The 21,964-nt window shown below is 34.7% G+C and overlaps 1 non-coding gene across 1 annotated transcript; it reads left to right on the forward strand.

The window, feature by feature from the left end:
• The first annotated feature begins 21,028 nt into the window (after positions 1 to 21,028).
• Positions 21,029 to 21,137, forward strand: LOC115966145. The gene has a single exon (XR_004086334.1). It is a non-coding gene; the product is annotated as a small nucleolar RNA R71 (small nucleolar RNA).
• The last annotated feature ends 827 nt before the right edge of the window (positions 21,138 to 21,964 follow it).

Below are 21,964 nucleotides of genomic sequence, written 5' to 3' on the forward strand. Positions count from 1 at the left end.
GCCTTCAATCCAACCTGAAAATGGTTCTTTGTAAGTACTGGTTACCATGGTGGGTCGTATGATGACTAGAGGCAGATTCTGATTAAATTGTCCTAAAAGCATTTCTCCCATTGCCTTCGTATATGCGTAGGTGTTTGACCATCCATATGGTTTTGCCTAGCAATTAATAAAAAGAAATAAATATAATTAAAAAGAGGGATCAAATAATTAACTTGCTAGAGAATGGCTTCATTATTATTCGCAAAATTTGAGCAAGAGTAAAACTTAGATACAGTACCTTAAATATTATTCCTTAAATAGGTTTACCCTTATTAAATTTCCACCATCTTTCTAATTAATTATCTCTGCAAAGGCGTTAAAAACATCTCCTATAGCTAGGTTTTTTTTCCCTGATCAATGAGAAAACCTGATGAATTAACTGGATTCTAATGGTTAGTAAATTCCTTCAACAGATCAAAGCTTGAATGGATCTAATGTTTCGTAAAGTCTTCTTTACATATATCACCCAAAGACCAGACTACGTACACCTATCACCTATGGGACCTAAGTTTCCTTCATGATAAACATAACTTTTAATATTATAGTCAGGAAACATAACTTTGTTAGATTCAAGAAAAAGACAGTGCTGAACAGGTCATATTATGTTAGATTCTTAAAAACCTTTCAATGTCAAAATCCTTCATGGTGGATATGATTGCTTCATTTGTGGCGCCTTGTACTCGTAATCTATCCAGGTATTCCATAACAAGTTCTTTTTCGGCATTGATATCTAGTTTTGAGATTCCTTTTAGCGTGTCTCCCATGTAAAATGGGCTCTCTAGTATGTTCCCTTCCTTCTCACCGCACACATAAGCTATGAAACAACAACAATAGTTCATTGATGAGAGCTCATGTTTTACTATATATTCCAATGATGGATAATTTTGCATTGCAAAAAAAAAAAAAAAAAAAAAAAAAAAAAAAAGAGAAGAGAAAAGATAATTCTTTTTGCACTAGCAATCATTACTTGACGATCAAAATAGCTAATTAGTGTATAAGGGCAGAGTTCAAGTCTACACTGACCGGTTGATACATGGAGAAGCACCTTCAATTTAACACAATTCTGCGCAAAGCTCAAAACATGCAAAACTCCATATGTGTTGGTGCCCAATGCAACATCATATCTAAAAGAGGAAACAAAGGAATAGAAAAAGTAAAGAAGATTTATATTTTATCGTATGACTCTTTTGATTACGCACACATTGTTCATTGCACCTTTATTCAAATTTCGTTGTAGCAGCAGAATTTAAGACAATGTCTATTTCTTTCCACATCTCTTCTCTCAATATACAATCTTTGATTCCTAAATTCAGATACTTTAAGTCACGATTTTAGTTGTTTTTGGGATGTGTGTAAAACTATGTAAAATATTTGTGTGTAATAAACACTAGAAAAAAAAAAGTATCTGAATCTATTTAGTGTGTATAATATTATAATGTAATTAAATCCTAGGAAATTGAATAATTCTCGAATTAAAAGAAAGACTAAAATATAAATTAACCAATTAAATTTAGGGTAATTTTTTATTGGGTAAACTACATATTTGGTCCCTATCATTTACAACATATTTCAATTTGGTCCTTAATCTTTTAATTGTGTCAATTTGGTCCCTAACCTTTCAGTATCGTGTCAATTAAGTCCCTATTGTTATATCTTGGATGAAAATTGATGACATTTCAAATGATCAAAATAAAATTTTATTGTATTGTCACATCAATGAAAGCTAATTTTTTATTTTGGTCATTAGACGTATCATCAATTTTCATCAAAAAATTAACAGTAAGGACTAAATTGACATGGTACTGAAATGTTAAGGACCAAATTGACACAATTAAAAGGTTATGGACCAAATTGAAATATGGTGTATAGGATAAGGACCAAATATGCAGTTTACCCTTTTTTATTTTATCCTTGATGTTTAAAAGTTTTGATTTAGTTCTAATTTATTTTTTAAACATTAGAGACCAAAATCAAAATTTTCCTAAACTTAAAAGTGTAATTTATAGTTTAGTCTAAAGGAAATCATGTGTTTTATATGTAAAAACTAAAAACCAATAGTTCTGCGCATTCATTTTATTGCTTATAAAATTAAAAAGAACTAAATGGGTACCTCATTCCGAAAACGCTGTGTAGCAGATTTGTTGTCTGAAGTCCTCAAAAGAAGATAAGTTTTTTCACATTTGGTTGAGCCCTGAGTATTTTCTCCACAAAAACTGTGTCAATTTATACAATCAAAGTTATCACTTATCACTAACACCAACATCCTTCAATACATGCAGGCACAAAATCGTTAACAAGAAATACAGGGAGGTGGTGCTATATAGTATATACTATAAATTAGTGGAGCCAAGTGGAATACAAGCAACTTGGGTGACGCACGGGTCGTTTATAATTATAGATTTACACAAACATTAATATATGCTTTTTCAGGGAGAAAGAGAGAACCTTTTGCTAGAAAGCCTGTGGCACCAGTGACTAAAATAGTCTTGTTCTCAAAAAATGGAAGTATACGTTCCAACTCCATGAGAGAAGAAATTAGAGACGAAAGAGTAAATCAGTAAATGATGATGATCTCAAGCAAAAAATAGGTGATTTGATTTCTAAGGCGGGTTTGAGAGTCACACCTTTCTTTTCTTTATATATATATATATATATATATATATATATATATATTTTTTTTTTTTGGTAAAAGGGAAATATTATTATATATATAGTTTGTTTTGGCATCTTCCTCTCATGTTTCTTTACTTTTTTGGGAATTGATTAATTGCATTAAGTATAGTCGGCGAGTTGGACCACAAACCATCAAATCTACATTATCTCGGTACCTAATTTACATGGCTGTACCGAGTTGTCAACGTTCTTAATAATTATAATAAAAATTGGTAGTTCGTAGTTGTTTGTTAGCTCCTTTATAATTATTAAGGTTTTCAGATTGTTCATTGAACCGTAAAAGGAAGAGGTTCAAAGTTTTTAAAGTCGAACCGAGTTGAATCAGGATCGAACCGTGATGATGTCATAATTAATTTAATAATTATTTAAATATAAATAAATATATTAAATTAGTATAAATAGAAATTTTAACTAAAATAAGGATAAATAATTTTATACGTATATACACTTAACATTTATGTTGGAGCTCTTAAGTCATGACAAATCTCATTTGAGTACCCAATAATTTTTATTTTTAATTTTATGAGACCCATAAAATGGTTAAGGTAGAAATTGGTCTATCCATTCATGGCCAAGCCTATTTGATAATCCAATCAAAAAAAAGTTTTATGCCCAAGCCCATTTGAATAGTCAACCATTTATGAATTTTAAAAAAAAAAAAAAAGGAATCCTATAGGATGCCCGCCTTTTTTTTTTGGACTGAAACAGGTAGAATCATTTTATTAAAAGAGAAAGTAAAATAAGTATAAGATGGTCAATGGGCTACAATAGGCTGATCAGCTAGCTCGAGCCCGTGGACAAGACATACACCATTAAAATACAATTCAAAAAATCTAGCTAGGATGCCCGCCTATTTAAAAATGAGTTAAACACAAAAGTTAAAAGTGCTTGACAGTAAAGCATTAGTGGTTGACAATAAAGCAAATATTAGTGGCTAAGTTGAAGCAGCAGAAGAAGGAGACTCCATTTACCCAAAAAAAAAAAAAAAAAAAAGAAGAATTTAGCGAGGAAAATGCAGAAACAGTATCATAAAAAACACAGAGGGAGAAAGCAGAAAGAGTGCGAGCAAGACAGAGAAGAAGAACAAGAAGATGGGGGTGCGATCTCAAGTCTGATAGCGTCTCACGGTGGTTGAGGTTTCAACCTTCAACATGGTGGTAAGCCTGTAAGTGCCAAAAAATTTTTAGAAAAAAACCTTTAATGATCTGATCTATAAGAACCGTTTACGGTTTTGAAAACTCGGAAGGTTCAATCGCGATTGGCACAGTTCATTGAATTTCTTGCAAAGGCCGATTCTTGGAGTTTAAAGAACCCTCTTGATGAACAGTTCTCGGTTAACCCAGTCGGACCGTACGGTCAGGTCCGAGTTTAACAACCTTGATAATTATAGGTTTACTTTGTACATACTGTTTGACAACAGGGATCAATGGATCATACAGCAAAAATTAATTCTAATCAGAGTGTGTCTACTCTTATACCACTTGATAGGCCAAGATTGTATTGACCATTTAGGTAAATTAACCAATTAATTAGCCAAATGAATTAATTAAGTCAAATTAACATGTAATACGTGTGGTAGCACAAACAAATCACTAAATAACTAAATGCAGCGAAAATTAAGTTGACAGGGGTGATTTGTTTACGAATGGAGAAAACTACTGAGGTAAAATCCCACCAGGTGAATTTAAAGTCACCACTCCTAAGAATCCACTATTATCAAAACAAGCGGTTACAAGTAAAGAAACCTCAGTACCTTATACTAACCTACAATTGAACCCTTACCCCAATACACAATTGGACTTGTAATGTAGGGACAATCTCTCATTTCAATGCACGGCTCTCAGTACGTGCCTAACCAATCAATGCACGGATTCTAGTACGTGACTAACACACCAACTTGAGAAATATATTGGCTATAAAGTTCTTCAGTTCATCAACACGATGAAGATCAAGAAGCTCTTTGGTTACAAAACCCTTGGCGTACAAACGCAGTAGCTTCTTCAAGAGAAAGATGAATTATGGCAAATTGTCTCTGGTAACAATTTGAGCGAATAATCACTTTGCATCAAGTTGCATCAACTTGGATGGCCCTTAAAATAATCCTTATATATGTCTAGGGTTGTGAGAAAAGAAATCCTACACAAATAGTTTGGATATGTGTGAAAAACAGATCTGGAAATCTGAATTTCATAATCCTCAATAGATACAGCTGTCGAGCTATCTATCGAGCTTCAAATATTAAATATTGATAAATACATCTGTTGAGCTTTAATGTGCAACACTTCTTCACTTGATTCTTGGACAGATTTGCATAACTTCAATACTTGGACTTGAACTCGAACTCTTGTTTCTTGAAGTATTAAACACATTTTAGATCTACTCAATTACAAGTAAAGTGCATTTTTTCATAGGATTAGCCAATTCTATATGACATATGTTCATAACATGTTCCACATATGTCCTAACATCAACTATTTTTTGGAATTTCCATTTCACATCCTTTTTCGGACTCTTCTTCTTCAAAGCAATATTCCTTCCTTTTGCATTTCTCAAAATTTGATAAGAACCCATTTTATTTTCTCATTTTTGACAATTTTCCTTTCTTTTTTTTCCTTTCTTTTTTTTTTTTTTGTTTTTTTTTTTCCTTCCTTCTTTAAATTCTCACACAACCACCACATAGAAACAAACTAATCAAATTCCATCTTGAAACACTATGTTAAGGGCTTTAAGAAAGAAAGGCTAATTAAAAGGCTCAATAAGGTGACTAGCGATAATGTGTCAAAAAAGAAAAACACATATACGACACAAAGTAGACAAAAATGGTCTAATCTCATCTCTCAGAGACTAGTATAGTTCATTCAACATCAATGACTTTGAAAGATTCAAGTGTGGCATAAAATTAAATATTTTTTGTTAGGACATATGTGATTCAATGTTAGGAACATATGTCAACATTTTATGTAATTGGCTAATCCTTTGACAAAACGCACTTTACTTGTAATTTGGTAGATCTAGGATGTGTTTAATACTTCAAGAAATAAGGTTTCAAGTTCAAGTGTTAAAACCATGCAAGTCTGTCCAAGAATCAAGTAATGAAGTGCTAGATTTCAAAGCTCGATAGCTAGTATCTATCAAGGTTTAAAAGTTGTTAAAGCCCATGGCTCAACAACTAGCTCAATAGATGGCTATTTATCGAGATTTATGAAACTTGGTTTTTCAGAGCTGTTTTTCATCCAATCTGTGAGTATATGTTTGGGCTTTCTTTTTTCACAACCCTAAACATATATAAGATTATTTTAAGGGCCGTTAAAGGTTACACACAGTTGCACAAGTGTGAAGCAAAGTTTTGTTCATAAAAAGTGTAACTGGAAACCTAGTTTGTCCTAGTTCTTCATTCTCTTGAAGAAGTTGCTATGTTTGTATACCTTAGGGTTTTGTAACTAAGCAACTTCATGATCCTCATCATGTGATGAACAGAAGAATTTTGCAGCCAACATCCTTCTCTAGTTGGTGATTAAGTCGCTTACTGAGATCCGTGCATCTATTGGTTAGTCACGTACTGGGAGACGTGCATTGAAAGGAGAGATTGTCACTACAGAACAAATCCAATTGGGCATTAAGGTTAGCGTTCAACTGTAGGTTGGTATAAGGTACTGGAATTCTTTTACTTGCAACCGCTTGTTTTGATAATAGTGGATTCTCGAGAGTGTTGACCTTAAAATCACCCGGTAGGATTTTTTTCTTGTAGGTTTTCCCCATTTGTAAACAAATCACCATGTCAATTTATTTTCTACTGCATACTTTAGTTAATTGGTGATTTGTTTGTGCAATCACGTGCTTTGCATGTTAATTTGATTAATGAATAAACTTGGCTAATTAATCAATTAATATATCACAAGGGGTTAATACATTCTCGGCCTATCATTTTTTTTTCTTGGCCAAAAGAAAGAACAATGAGACTACAACAAGGGAAATATGTTACGCACTTCCAAATGAACTTTAAGATTAGAAAATAAATAAATAACCCTCCAAAAATAATGATTGGCTCAAAACTCACAAAGGTTACAATCTCCAAATTGTTATCTTCAAGATTTTCTAATCACTTTTATCCTTCAACAACAAGTTGTGTATGAGTGGCTACGTGCATGAGCAATGAATTGAGCATGAAAACAATGAAATTCTTTAAGCAAGAGTAGTATAACGAACTCAAAACATAAACCTCAAGCTAGGCAAAAGATATAAATATATATATATATATATATATATATATATATATATATATATTTGGGTACTAAACAAAACACAACAGAAAGATAGAAATCTATGTACATCCCCTCAAACCTAAACCAAACATTGTCCTCAATGTTAAAAATGATACCCTCAAATATATTTCTTGAATGAAAAGAGAGCAAAATATTAATATTGGGAACCAAGTAGAAACAAGTAAGGTAAGGAGAAGGAGGAGACGTACCTTGATTAAGTTGATTGTTATAAATTTTAATTTCTGTCAAATATCCGCTAGAACAAAAGAAAATAAAAATAAACAAGAAAATAAACACAAATTCTAATCTAGAAGTAGAAATAAACAAGAGAAAAGGAAAGGAAAAAAAATGCAAACCCGATAAACACAACTAGGATCAATCCTGATAAACAGGATCATCCTAGAGGGTTTCTTCAACTTCTAGAGGCTCAAGTTCTAAAAATGGTTTCAAACGTTGGCCATTAACTTTAAACATATCACTATTTTTAGGATTCTCAATCTCAATAGCACCATGGGGATAAACAATGCGAACTATGAATGGACCTGTCCATTGAGATCATAACTTACTTAGGAAAAGATGCAAACGAGAATTATAAAGAAGAACGTCCTAACCAGGTTCAAATGATTTTCTCAAGATGTTTTTATTGTGAACCATTTTCATTCAATCCTTATATGATTTGGCACAATTGTATGCATCATTGCAAAGTTCCTCCAACTCATTGATTTGGAGTTTCCTTTCAGCACCTTCTTTGTCAAGATCAAAATTTAACCGCTTAATAGCCCAATAAGCTCTATGCTCTAACTCAATAGGGAGGTGACAAGCCTTACCATACATAATTTGACATTCCAATGAGAGTCTTAAATGTTGTACGGTATGCCCACAATGCATCATTGATTCTTAAAGACTAATCTTTTTTAGTAGGGTTAACTGTTTTCTCCAATATTCTCTTGATTTCCCTATTAGATATCTCTACTTAACCACTTGTCTGTGGGTGATAAGGTGTTGCAACCTTTATGAGTGATGCCATATTTCTTTATTAGTTGCTTAAAAACTCTATTGCAAAAGTGCTTTCCTCCATCACTAATAATGGCACGTGGTGTACCAAATCGTGCAAACACATTCTCTCTTAAAAACTTGACTACAACTTTGTGATCATTAGTTCTACATGCAATGGCCTCAACCCACTTAGAAACATAATCAACAGCAACAAGGATGTATAAGCTACCAAAAGAATTAGGAAAATGACCCATGAAATTAATACCCCAAACATCAAATACCTCAACAATCAAAATAGGGTTCAATGGCATCATATTTCTTTTTCCAATACTCCCCAAATTTTGGCATCTCTCACAGGTAGAACAATATACATGGGAAACACGAAAAATGGAAGGCCAATAAAATCCACATTGCAAAATCTTGGCAACAGTCTTTCTCAAACTAAATTGCCCTCCATAAGCATGATCATGACAAAAGGATATAACATTTTGTTGGTCACTCTCAGATATGCATTTCCTAATTATTTGATCAGAACAGTATTTAAAAAAATATGGATCATCTCAAAAGAAATACTTAACCTCAGCCAGAAATTTAGACCTATCTTGTTTAGTCCAATGTGAAAGCATTTGATTAGTGACAAAATAGTTTGCAATATTAGCATACCAAGGTCTCTGGGACACATGCAGCAACTGCTCATCAGGGAAAGATTCAAGAATTAAACTATCATCAACGTGCTCAACAATTAATCAGACAAGTGGTCAGCTACTACATTTTTTGGATCCCTTCTTGTCCCGAATCTCAAGATCAAATTCTTGTAGCAATAAAATCCATCGGATAAGTCAAGCTTTAGCATCTTTTTTGGAGAAAAGATACTTTAGTGCAGCATGATCCGAATAAATTAAGACCTTAGACCCCAACAAATAGGACCTAAATTTATCTAAGGCAAAAACTATTGCTAGCAACTCCTTTTTTGTTGTAGAGTAGTTCATTTGAGCATCATTTAAAGTCTTACTAGCATAATAAATCACATGGGGAACCTTACAAACCTGCTATCCTAAAATAGCACCAATCGCATAATTAGAGGCATCACACATAATCTTTAAAGACACTTTCCAATCATGTGGTTGAATGATAGGTGTAGAAGTCAACTCAGTTTTTAGTCTCTTAAATGCATGGAGACATTCATCATCAAACACAAATGGGGCATATTTGGCAAGTAAGTTGCATAAGGGCCTTGAGATTTTACTAAAATCCTTGATGAACCTTCGATAGAATCCTGCATCACCTAAAAATGATCTAATTTCCTTAATGAATCTTGGAGGTGGAAGGTTAGAAATCAAATCTGAAAGCTCGGATTTGTGAAAAAACACAAGAGCTTAGTTAGACCCCAAATTAAAAATTACGGCTTGATTGCTTTTACTCTAACTTAAACTAAGTGCGGAATAAGAGTAAATGCGTGCAAACAACCGATAAATACTCTAGTGCATAAACATGAATAATAAACAATAAAAGTAAAGCACAAGAGTAAGAGAAGAGAGATGCAAATACAAGATAATACCAAGATGTTTTATCGAAGTGAAAACCGAAGAACTCGGCGAAAAACATCTCTGTAACTCTCTAAAGTTGAAATTGATCCACTAAAGAATAAAGTTGGAGTACATGAATAATAAAAGACCTTCCAAGCCTAGTCTACCCAATGTACTTGAGCCTCCCAAGCTCATGCTACCAACGGACTTCTTGGAGTCATGTCTTCTCTAGCTTTCCAGATCCCACAATACTCCTAATTACATCCGCCAAACCGCACCAGCTTCTTTTGGCAAATCCCCAAAACTTCCCAAGCTCCAAAACACTATTTACACTTAGATTGGGTGTGGGTTGTATTTGGGTACAAATCTCCTCTCAAGGTATGATAATGGGAGAGGGAAGGAGAAGAGACTAGAATGATTTCCCACTAAGGATAAGTAGCTCTCTCTCTAAAAGATGGGTGTGTGTTGTAGAAAACCTATCTAGGGCTTTTCTCTCTAAATGGTCTCGCATACTTTTGTGGGTAATGAGGTTATTTATAGTATGGGTGAAAGGTAAGAAATTCTGATGGTTTTTAGACCCCTTAAACACAATTGATTTAACATAGGTAATTAGCCAAGTTGTTACTTAGTCCAATTTAACAAATCTAGGTTATCACAATTACAAAGATCATATCATGCAAAACAGCGGAAAAATAAATAACACAAGATATGATCACTTAGGAAACCAAACCGGTAAAACCCTAGGGAGGATTTGACCTAGCTATCCTCAAGGTAAACTTGAATCCACTATCTTGAAAGAATCGAAATTCATACAATAAGACTTACAAGCCCCCACGCTCAACTTCTTATTGCTACCAACCAGTAGAACTTACTGATACGACCATGTGTAAGCTCCGAATCCACGGACTCCTTTCTTGGATTCACCACCAGATACAAGCACACCCGTTTATGTTTTCTTTAAGCTTCAATGGCAGCAACCGAGTTGATCATCAAGGTGTAGATAATATCTCCTCCTTGAAAACCCTAAGTTTGTGTAAAAGAAAGCTCCTCTAGATCTCACAAGAGATTTACACAAACCGCAATATGAGCAACACTAAAATATGGTTAGGGTTGCCTTTTATATTTAGGACAAACTAGAAAACCCTAAAATGTTTTAAATAACTAGGGCTGAGTTGGAAATCTGCAGAAAAAAATATTCTGCCTGAGCTTCGATTGATCGAGCCTAAGTTTCGATCGATCGAGCCAAGCTGAAATGCATAATGCTTTCTGCATTAGCTCATTCCAACTTTACATAAAACGTACAACTTTGAACAAGACTAAAACACTTTTAAACACATTATTTTGATCATGGTTTGTCAACAATACACATTAGAGTTCTAAATACATAAATACCTAAGTTTTTAGAACCTAACAAACTCCCCCTTCGGCAATCCGTGACAAAACACAACTAGAAGCTCAAAGTTTACAAAATAAAAGCCCGTTACACAAATAATGCTTATAAAACAAATTCAATCCTAACTACTATTCATTAGTTACAAGTGTAAACAGCAACTCAATTGAATCAACCTGTATATTTCCTGAAACACTTAAACAAAATGCATAACCGCATCTGTGGAAAAAATACAAGTAAACAAATTAAATTCTTGATTTCAAACAATACACAATGAAGACATATATCAATGAATAACTCATAAATATAAATCAATAAACAGTTTGAAACAAGAAACATATAAGGTAACAAAAAAAAAATAATACTCCCCCTAACATGAATATCCTATCAAAAACATGGCAAGAGCTAAAAAGATAAAAATACAATGTGAAGCACCTAGATACAATCTACACTCCATAAGCTCCAACCAACAAAATACTCTCCCCTTGAAAAACAAAACTCTACAATGTATCTAAGAGAGGGAACAGCACAAGATGACGCACCTCGAGGACTCGAATGAGTAGCTCTCATGTGAGCAGCCCTCTGTCTAAGAAAGGTGGCACCTATGGGAGCAACGACATGAACAGGCTCACCAGACGAGAAACCATCTAGACCCAAAAACAGAAAAATTCTATGAATGAAAATAGGACGAATAAGCGCATGCCCTACAGCAGAACTTCTATGAACCTCGTTCAAAGAACGAAGGAACAGATGAGGGAAACTGATTAATGCACCAAAAACAAATGCATACAAAAACACACATCGCTCTAGAGGGATGGTGTGGAAATGAGAAATAGGCCATAACGAATGACACGCTATCCTAAAGAAAAGATAGGCAGTTTCGGTAAGCTCAGCGGACGTGATCTGAGGATCAAAACCCCACTGGATAGATAACCCAGTGATGTATGACATGACAACATCTAAGGAGGGTGACTCATCATAGGGATAGTCAGGCTCCCGAACAACCGGAACCCCAAGAGCTTCAGCCACTACCCGAGGGGTAATGATAAACTCAACACCTCATATCCAACTCCTAACAAGGGTGTTAGAATCATAGACGTGGCAAGAGAGGTTCGAGAAGAACTCTCTAATCAGGGCGGTCGGGGGTGGATGATCTATCTCTAAGAGAGGCAACCAACCTCTAGACTCAAAGTTAGCTCTAATGGCCGGATCAAGCTTATCTAAAACCACAGCATGCTCAGCCCAAATCTTATGCTTACTATTCAAAGTCTCAAAGGCTTCTCGGCTTTTATCATTCTTAAACACCTCACTCCTAGAGGGAGATTTAGAGGAAGTGAAAGGGGTCCTATGGGCTCTAGTTTTTCTAGGTATGGTGCTAGGATAAGGACCAAAACACAAAGTAAAAGAACAAAAACACAAAAAAAATACCAAAGGCAGACTGTAAGTTAGCACATAAAAAATAGAACAAAATCCATATGATGCATGAACACTTTAAATGGCATGATGCATGTCCTAATGCAGTACAATTAAGTTCAAATAAGTTCAAATCCACAAAATTGGCTTGAGCATAGAGTTTTTAACACTAAAACCCCAAAATTTTGAAAAACCACTTGATCAATTTGAAAGATATTGACGAATTGATTATCATACAAGATAGATTTCAAAAAATAATGACCAATTACATCAAATCAACAAGCCAATTTCATCAATTTAACCCAATTTGAACAAAAACCCCAATTCAGATTAATTACAAACCCTAGAATTTTCAATTTTTCACAAAACCCCAAATTGATCAAATCAACCAACATATATCATGAATATAACAATATAGAAGCAAAACCCAATGATCAATTTCAGAAAAAGATGATTGATTCAACAAAAAGCCCAATAGAGAAAAGTTCCGAAAATTTCCTTAAAATGCATGAGTTTATGCATGAAAACAAGAAAATAAATGCAAAAGGAAGGGTAAAAGGGTCTTACCAGCCTTGGGAGACAAAAACCTTGCAAAAAATTTGGTCGAAAACGACAAAAAATCTTCAGTGGAGCCTTGCCAAATCGGAGAGAGAGAGAGAGGAAAGTTTGAAAAAGTCCAATCTGAGTTTTTTTTAAAAAAAAACTTGATTTACGAGTTTTGATCGATCAAAAAACAACCTCGATCGATCGAAAAAGACAGAGACTTTAACAAAAAAAATTTAAAAGATTTTGATCGATCGAAAATTAGAATGGATCGATCGAAATGGGCAAAGGCTCACTAAATTTTGAGGAAAACCACAGTTTTTGAAAAAGATTCAGAAACAACTCAAAGCATTGAAATTTAAGAACAAAATGCATGAGTATGTGATGATGTGATTTTCAAAAACAAGAATTTAAGCCCAAAATTCCCAAAAACAAAATTTCTTTCATTCTCTATAAATTTTCAAGCATCAAATTGATTTTACACAAAATTCAAAATATTTGCAAAACTTGGTTGGTCATACCATAAACACACACAATAACATGTACAATGTTTAGCAAAGAGTAACTTGTATAGTGTGTGCAACTAGCAAAAACTTGAGATACATGTGAGGTGATATGTGAATAGCAATCAATCATAAAGTCTACAAAATTCATCACAAAGAATTTAAAAGAGACTATCAACTAAAGAGTTGCATCATATAACTCCCACATCTCCTAGATCATAAGCTTGCAATCATGTAAGTTTCTTGAATTTTGGCCTCATAATATACACACCAATTTTAAGTTATGTTATTTTGGCATTAAGCCTAATAGTACACACCAATTTTAAGTATTAAGAAATTTTAAACTGAGGCTTCACCTTATGTTCTTTTTGTGCATGTGCTACACTTTCTCGAGCACAAAATCTTATGATATGCACTAAAGTGTTCATAATTGGCTAGTGAACAGTGGTAGGATGGTTATTTATGCATTTCTCTAAAAGTTCAAGTCTGACAATCAAAAACATGTGACTTTAAGATTAAGATAGAGTAATCAAAAACCATAAATATCTTTCCCACACAACATGCACTACAAAGTTTCAACTAGTAAAGTGCAATAATTAAGCTCATCAAAGCTAAATAAGGTACAAAAGACATGTTATGTGAAAATAAATTGACCAACCTTGTTCTCAAAAACCAAGAAGAATATTACAAAACATAATTTGCTTCCTTTTTCTTCCCTTTTTTTTTATTATTATTTACTAGAATGAAATGCATGAATGTTATGCAATGCAAATCCTAGAAAACAAAACAAAAAAATCAAAACCAAAGAACCATGGTCACAAAGGGTAGAGCAATGAAGCACAAGGACCATGTCAGAAAGACTCAGTTAGTTTGAGTCTTTTGCATCTAAAACCTTTTAGATGCACCATGAGCATTGGAGTTCTTATTCACATGGGAATGATTATCAACTCCAGGATTAGAATAAAGGTTTAAAGCCTTTACCAATTCACCAATAAGTACCATAGGATCTTGTGCTTGAGGCATAGGTACTTTTGGTTTGTTTGCTCTCTTTGCAGGTTGCAGGTTGTAACAGTTTAGACATACGTGTCCAGACTTTCCACAAAAGTGACAAACCCATGCAGGCTTATCATGTGTCTTGTCCTTAGATAGGGTAGGCTTCTTAGACTTAGACTCTCTCAGATCAACCCTAATCTTCCTAGATGATGAAACTTCTATAGGTTTGACAACCACACTCACAGGGGGTTTGACAGTCTCACTCACAATCTCACTCACAGAAGATATAGAAGAAGATGAAGGGACAAAGTTTGTGGAATGGGGAGCAAACACAGAGATGCTTTCAACATAACCTAAACTAGATTTGTCAGGATAAGACTTTTGAACACTCAACATTTGATCAAGTTTAGAACTAGCAGATCTAGCAACAGATAAATCAAGTTCTAAAAATTTGACTTTATCGAGCAAAAGCGTATTCTTAATTTTCACATTATTCAAAAGTTCATTAGCATCAAACAGTTTTACAAGCAAATTCTTCTTATCAAGCTCAAGAGATTCAATTTTCTTCAGGCCAAGTTCAACATTCATAGCATCCTTTGCAGCAACTTTGCAAAGTTTATTATAGGCCTCCTGAAGATCTACATCTTCAGAGAGTTCCCCATCAGAAAGGTTCTCTTCAACAGATATGCTCTCATCGTCTACAGCAATAGCGGTGAAAGTAATGAAGTTTCCATCCTTATTACAATCAGACTCATTATCAGAAACTTCACCATCACTAAGGGTTACAGCCATAGCCTTACCCTTAGACTTCAAATAGGTAGGACATTCAGATTTCATGTGTCCATACCCTTGACATTCAAAACACTGAGAACCCAAAGAATTATTAGAAGTTTGACCTACTTTTTCTCTAGGTTTATCATTATTGTTAACCTTAGTGGGATCATGCTTCCTAAAGTTTCTAGGTTCAGCAGTATTCGTGCCTCTTGCCTTTCTGTTACTATTCCTGAGAAAGTTTCTAAAGTTCTTGGCAAGGTAAGCAATCTCTATAGCAGAGAGCTCATCATCAAATCCACCACCTTCAACATCATCAACTGACTTAAGAGCCATTGATTTGGATTTGGTAGTTTTTGGTAGATCCAACTCATAAGATTGAAGAGATCCTATAAGTTCATCAACAGGGATGGAGTCCACATACTTACTTTCAGTAATGGCAATCACTTTGGGTCTAAAGTCTTTAGTTAAAGATCTAAAAATCTTCCTAACAATTTTAGGTTAATCATAGATTTCACCCAAGTTAAAAGTATAATTAACAATATCATTCAATTTAACATAAAATTCATCAAAAGATTCATCATCAGACATCCTAATGCTTTCAAATTTAGAAGTCAATTGCTGCAATTTATTGATTTTGGCAGCCTTTGTGCCTTCATGTATAGTCTGGGGGATATTCCAAGCAGTATGAGCAACCTCAACATTAGAGATTCTTTTAAATTCCTCCATAGAAACAGCGTTAAAGATAGCATTCATAACCTTGCTATTGAACGCAGCTGCTTCTTTTTGAGAAGTTTCCTACTCACTAACAGAAGTAGTGGGCTTCTCCCATCCGTATTCAATGAAGTTCCAGACTCTCTCATCAATCGATTTCAGGAATGCTTTCATCCTTACTTTCTAATAAGTATAATTATTCCCATCAAAGTGAGGAAGAATAACTAGAGAGTGTCCGTGTTCCATGACAACAGGGGTCAAGGATCAGCTCAGTGATCAAAAGATCAACAACAAAAGAGCAACCCGCTCTGATACCACTTGATGGTTTTTAGACCCCTTAAACACGATTGATTTAACCTAGGTAATTAGCCAAGTTGTTACTTAGTCCAATTTAACAAATCTAGGTTATCACAATCACAAAGATCATATCATGCAAAGTAGTGGAAAAATAAATAACACAAGATATGATCACCTAGGAAACCAAACCGGTAAAAACTTGGAGAGGATTTAACCTAGCTATCCTCAAGGTAAACTTGAATCCACTATCTTGAAAGAATCGAAGTTCATACAATAAGACTTACAAGCCCCCACACTCGACTTCTTATTACTACCAACCAGTAGAACTTACTGACACAACCACGTGCAAGATCCGAATCCACGGACTCCTTCTTTCTTGGATTCACCACCAGATACAAGCACACCCGCTTGTGTTTTCTTTAAATTTCAATGGCAGCAACCGAGTTGATCATCAAGATGTAGATAATATCTCCTCCTTGAAAACCCTAAGTTTGTGTAAAGAAAAGCTCCTATAGATCTCACAAGAGATTTACACAAACCGCAATATGAGCAACACTAAAACATGGCTAGGGTTTGCCTTTTATACTTAGGACAAATTAGAAAACCCTAAAACGTTTTAAATAACTAGGGCTGAGTTGGAAATTTGCAAAAAAAAAAAAAACATTCTACCCGAGCTTCGATCAATCAAGCCTAAGCTTCGATCGATCGAGCCAGGCCGAAATGCATAATGCTTTCTGCATTAGCTTGATTCCAACTTTACATAAAACATACAACTTTGAGCAAGACTAAAACATTTCCAAGCACATTGTTTTGATCATGGTTTGCCAACAATACACATTAGAGTTCTAAATACATAAATACCTAAGTCTTTAGAACCTAACAAATTCACACTTAAAAATCCTCCAGGCAGAGAGTTTTGCAGGTATCTCACAGGTTAGCCCTTCTCGCGAGACACTTGTAAAACTAATAACCTAACATGACTCTTCAGCTTCCAGCATATGCTTCTCATATGACTCTTTCGCAGGTAGGCTTTTCGCGAGACACTCGCGAAATCCACTTGTTCATCCAATACATGCTCGATTATTCACCAACTTAATACTAAACCCAATACAATAAAATCCCACAAAATACAAGGAACAAAATTAAAGCAAATACAACACTTTTTGTTATGGAATAAAGCCAACATAAAACATAGTTGTAAATCAAAACTTTACAAAATCAATTTTAGCCTTACCAACCTTAATACAACTTTTTGATATTACATGCCCAAGAACAATTCACTTTCTCACCATAAAATGAGATTTCTCCCAATTAAGAACAAGATTTTTCTTCTTACACCGCACTAACACTAAGGATAGGTGGTGCAATCATTCTTCAAAAATGGACCCAAATACTAAAAAGTAATCCATAAATACCTCCAAAAATTGTCCCACCATATCAGGAAAAATACTAATCATGCACCTCTGAAATGTACTAGGAGCATTACATAAACCAAATGGCATGCGATAGTAGGCAAATGTCCCAAAGGGGCATGTGAAGGTAGTCTTTTCTTGATCTTCTGGTGTAATGGGAATTTGATTATATCTAGAACATCCATCAAGAAAACAATAATAAGCATGACCAGCTAACCTTTCCAACATTTGGTCTATAAAAGGAAGAGGAAAATGATCTTTTCTTATCATGGCATTCAACTTACGGTAATCAATGCATACTCTCCATCCTGTTTGCACACGAGTTGGGACTAACTGATCATCCTCATTCTTGACAACTGTTATGCTAGATTTCTTTGGTATAACTTGAACTGGACTTACCCCAATTACTATCAGAAATTGGGTAAATAATACCCACATCCAAAAGCTTCAATACTTCAGCTCTCACTACCTCTTGCATAATAGGGTTTAGACGTCTCTACAGTTCACATGAAGTTTTAGCATTCTCTTCCACATGAATTCTATGTATAACCACAGATGGACCAACCTATAGCTTCCTTATACTCTTGAAGTACACTTATCAATTGGCGTTCCCTAAGCTCATCCATATCCGCAGCTATAATGACAGGTAAGGTCTTAGAAGAACCTAAAAGGCATACTTAAGTGTGTCAGGTAATGGTTTCAAATCCAGCTTTGGTGGTTCCACAATAGATGAGGGTGGGGATGAAGAAAGTGGAAGACGGATCACTTTTGGTTGCCAACTACCAGTACTTAAGAGAGGAACAAAATCTAACAATGCATTAACCTCTTCAATTGAGTGTTCAATATCAAAATTGCAACCAAAAATATTTAAGCAAGCCTCTAGAGGATCCTCATAACTTGATTGTAAGAAACTATCATGGACTAGACTCTCAATCATATCAACCTCACAGATATCCTCATTGTCTAGCACTTGTTTACTTATGTGGAAGATATTAAGCTCAACGGTCATATTTCCAAAAGAAATCTTCATTACACCACTTCGACAATTGATCAAAGCATTGGATGTGGCTAAGAAAGGGTGACCCAAAATGATATGGATTTGTGTATTGGCATTTAGAGCAGGCTCAGTGTCTAACACAACAAAATTAATAAGAAAATAGAATGCATCCAGCTTAATCAACACATTCTCAACAATACCTCTAGAGATTTTCACAGACCTATCAGCTAATTGAAGTATCATGGTTATGGGTTTTAACTCCCCCAAACCTAGCTATAAGTATATTGAATATGGCAATAAGTTCACACTTGCCCCCAAATCTAGCAAAGCTCTCTCAATGAAACGATCCCTAATCTTACATGAAATTGTAGGAGATCTAGGGTCCTTACATTTCACTAGATATTTATTTTGAATGATTGAACTAACTTGCTCTGTCAAAAATGTCTTTTTAGGGACATTTGTCTTTCTCTTCATTATCACAAGATCTTTTTGAAACTTGGCATAAGTAGGAACTTGCTGAATTTGCATCAAGAAATGGAATATTTATTTGCACTTGCTTAAAAACCTCTAAAATATCTCCAAATTGTGCACTTTTCTGAGGATTGATTAAACTTTGAGGAAATTGAGCTTTAGGAACAAACTTCTTATCAAGAGGGGCAGAACTAAGATCCTGAATTGGAATTGAGGTTAAGTTGCCCTTCTTTTCTCTATGATCATCCTGTGAACTCCTTTTTCCTTTAACAAAATATTTTCATCATCCTTCACTTCTGGCATTTTCACTTGATTATCAACTTGCTTACTAGACCTAAGGGTAGTAATAGATTGAACATGTTCTTGTCCATGAGTAGAACTAGAAGAACCATCGATGGCATACTGTCCTTTTAGGTTAGGTATAGGTCGACTAGGAAACTATCCTTTTTCCCTCTCTCCAACTTGGGTTGCTAACTGGCCAACTTGATTTTCCAACTTTGAAATAGCTTGAGTATTCAAATGGGTGGAACTTTTCATCTCTTGAATGGCTTGGCTAGTTGATTGCACGAAAGTTTTGAGAGACACCTCCAAAGATGATTGTTGTCTTGGTGGTGCCACAAACTAAGGAGTTGATTGAGGAATGGGAGGATATGCTTGAGTATGTGGATGAAATTGACTTTGTTGATGTACTTATTGTCCACCTACATTTGTGGGAGGCTGATTTTGCCTCCATGAGAAATTAGGATGGTTCCTCCAATTTGGATTGTATGTCTCTGAAAATGGACTAGTGAATGGTTTTCCATAATTACTTAGTGCATTTTCTTGCTCAGTATAAAAAAATAAGGGTAACCAACTATGGAAGGACATATTTGTGTTGTATGTGTTTGTTTTTAGACCCCTTAAAACACAATTGGATTAACCTAGTTAATTAGCCAAGTGATTACTTAGTCCAAATTTCAGATCTAGATTAACACAATCATATAATCATATCAACGTAAAGTGTGGAATATAAAGAACACAAAGATATGATGACCTAGGAAACCACATCGGTAAAAACCTGGGGAGGATTTAACCTAGCTATCCTCAAGGTAAACTTGAATCCACTATGAAAGAATCGAAGTTTTACAATAGCGACTTAGACCACTAACATCTTATTGCTACCCACCAATAAAAAACTTACTGACACGACCACGTGACAACTCCGAGACCACGGACTCCTTCTTTCTTGGATTCTCCAGCAAGTACAAGCACTCCCGCTTGTGTTTCTTTAAGCTTTTATTGCAGTAACTGAATGATCATCAAACTCTCAATGAAATCTCCTTTTTGATAATCCTAAGTATGTGTGAAGGCAACCACATCTCAGATCTCATAAGAGATTCACACACACAGCAAATAGAGCTACCTCAAAAACGTGGCTAGGGTTTCTCTTTTATACCTAGGGAAAAACATAAAACCCTACACGTCATATGGGCTTAGGGTTGAGTTGGAAATTCTGCAAAAAAAAAACATTCTGCCCGACTTTTGATTGGTCAAGTCTAATTCTCAATCGATCAAGCCAGATCGAATTACATAGTGAATTCTAAAACAAGACTAAAAACCTATTTTGATCATGGTTTACCAACAATACAAATTAGAGTTCTAATACATTAGTTCCTAAGTACTTAGAACCTAACAGTATGCATAGGACTCGCACAAATAGAGCACGTTTCACTTTGAACTTGATTAACGGAATTCACCCCTCTATCTAAAGCTAAAATTTCAACCTTACGAGTGAGATTGTCTAACCTTGCTTTCATGTCTAAATCTTCACTGATTTCATACAATCCTCCTTTCTTAATTGCAGGGGCAGATCTCTCTCTACGGTTGGAAAAATCCCATTGTTGTGAACTTTCTGATAAATCCTCTAGAAATTTGTATGCCATATCATCTGTTAGACTCAAAAATCCACCACCATTCATGGACTTAATCATGTTACGATTAGTCTGAGTTAAACCGTTATAAAAATGTTGCATGAATCTTCATGTTTCAAAACCATGGTGGGAACACTTTAAAATTAAGTCCTTAAATCTCTCCCAACTCTCATAAAATTTCTCTTGTTCATCTTGAAAAAAATCTGCAATTTCTCTTCTCAAAGCATTGGTCTTGGCCATTGGGAAAATTTAGAGAGGAATTTTGTGACCAAAAGTTCCCATGAAGTGATAGATCCAGGTGATAAAGAATTAAGCCATGCTTTTGCCTTATCCTTCAACAAAAAAAGGAATAAACGTAAGTGAATAAAGTCATCACTGAAATTCTAGAACTTACAAGTAGCACAAATCTCAAGAAAATCCTTTACATGCATATAAGGATCTTCTTTATCCAATCCATGAAAAGTAGGAAGAATGTGGATTATTTGTGACTTCAACTCAAAATGTGTAGCAGTGATTGCAAGCAATATTATGCAAGATGGAGTATTGGTGGTAATAGGTGAGAACAACTCCCTAAGAGTTTTTGAATCATCTTCTGTTTCTCTCATTGTGGATGGATAATCAAAATTAATAAGATGATTTTCTTTATCACGTATCCAAGTTCTCATACACCATGCACAAAGCAAGGATATCTAAAAGCAAGGATAACTTATAATCAATCACAAAATAGCTTAAAAGTATGGCCGAAAATGCAAGTATGAGAGTATTTTATTATATGTATTTCATGGACATCACAGACCGAGGATGAAAAGGGTTACTCACTGCTGAGCAAAAAAGTAAGGAAAGAGGAGGGATAAAACCATCCCCTCTGCATTAAATTTACTGCAACTACTTAGCTGCCACATTAATGAGAAAATGACTTATGAACAGTATCCGCATAGCTCATACCTCAGTGTAAAAACCTTCTAGCAACGCCTTGATGGGACAAGTATTAGGAAAATCTGATCCTAACCCTCCAAATGTAGAGTTTAGATGCATCTTGGCCAGTGGCAGTTTT

The sequence above is a fragment of the Quercus lobata genome, chromosome 10 (assembly GCF_001633185.2).
Source record: "Quercus lobata isolate SW786 chromosome 10, ValleyOak3.0 Primary Assembly, whole genome shotgun sequence".
NCBI classification, from domain to species: domain Eukaryota; kingdom Viridiplantae; phylum Streptophyta; class Magnoliopsida; order Fagales; family Fagaceae; genus Quercus; species Quercus lobata.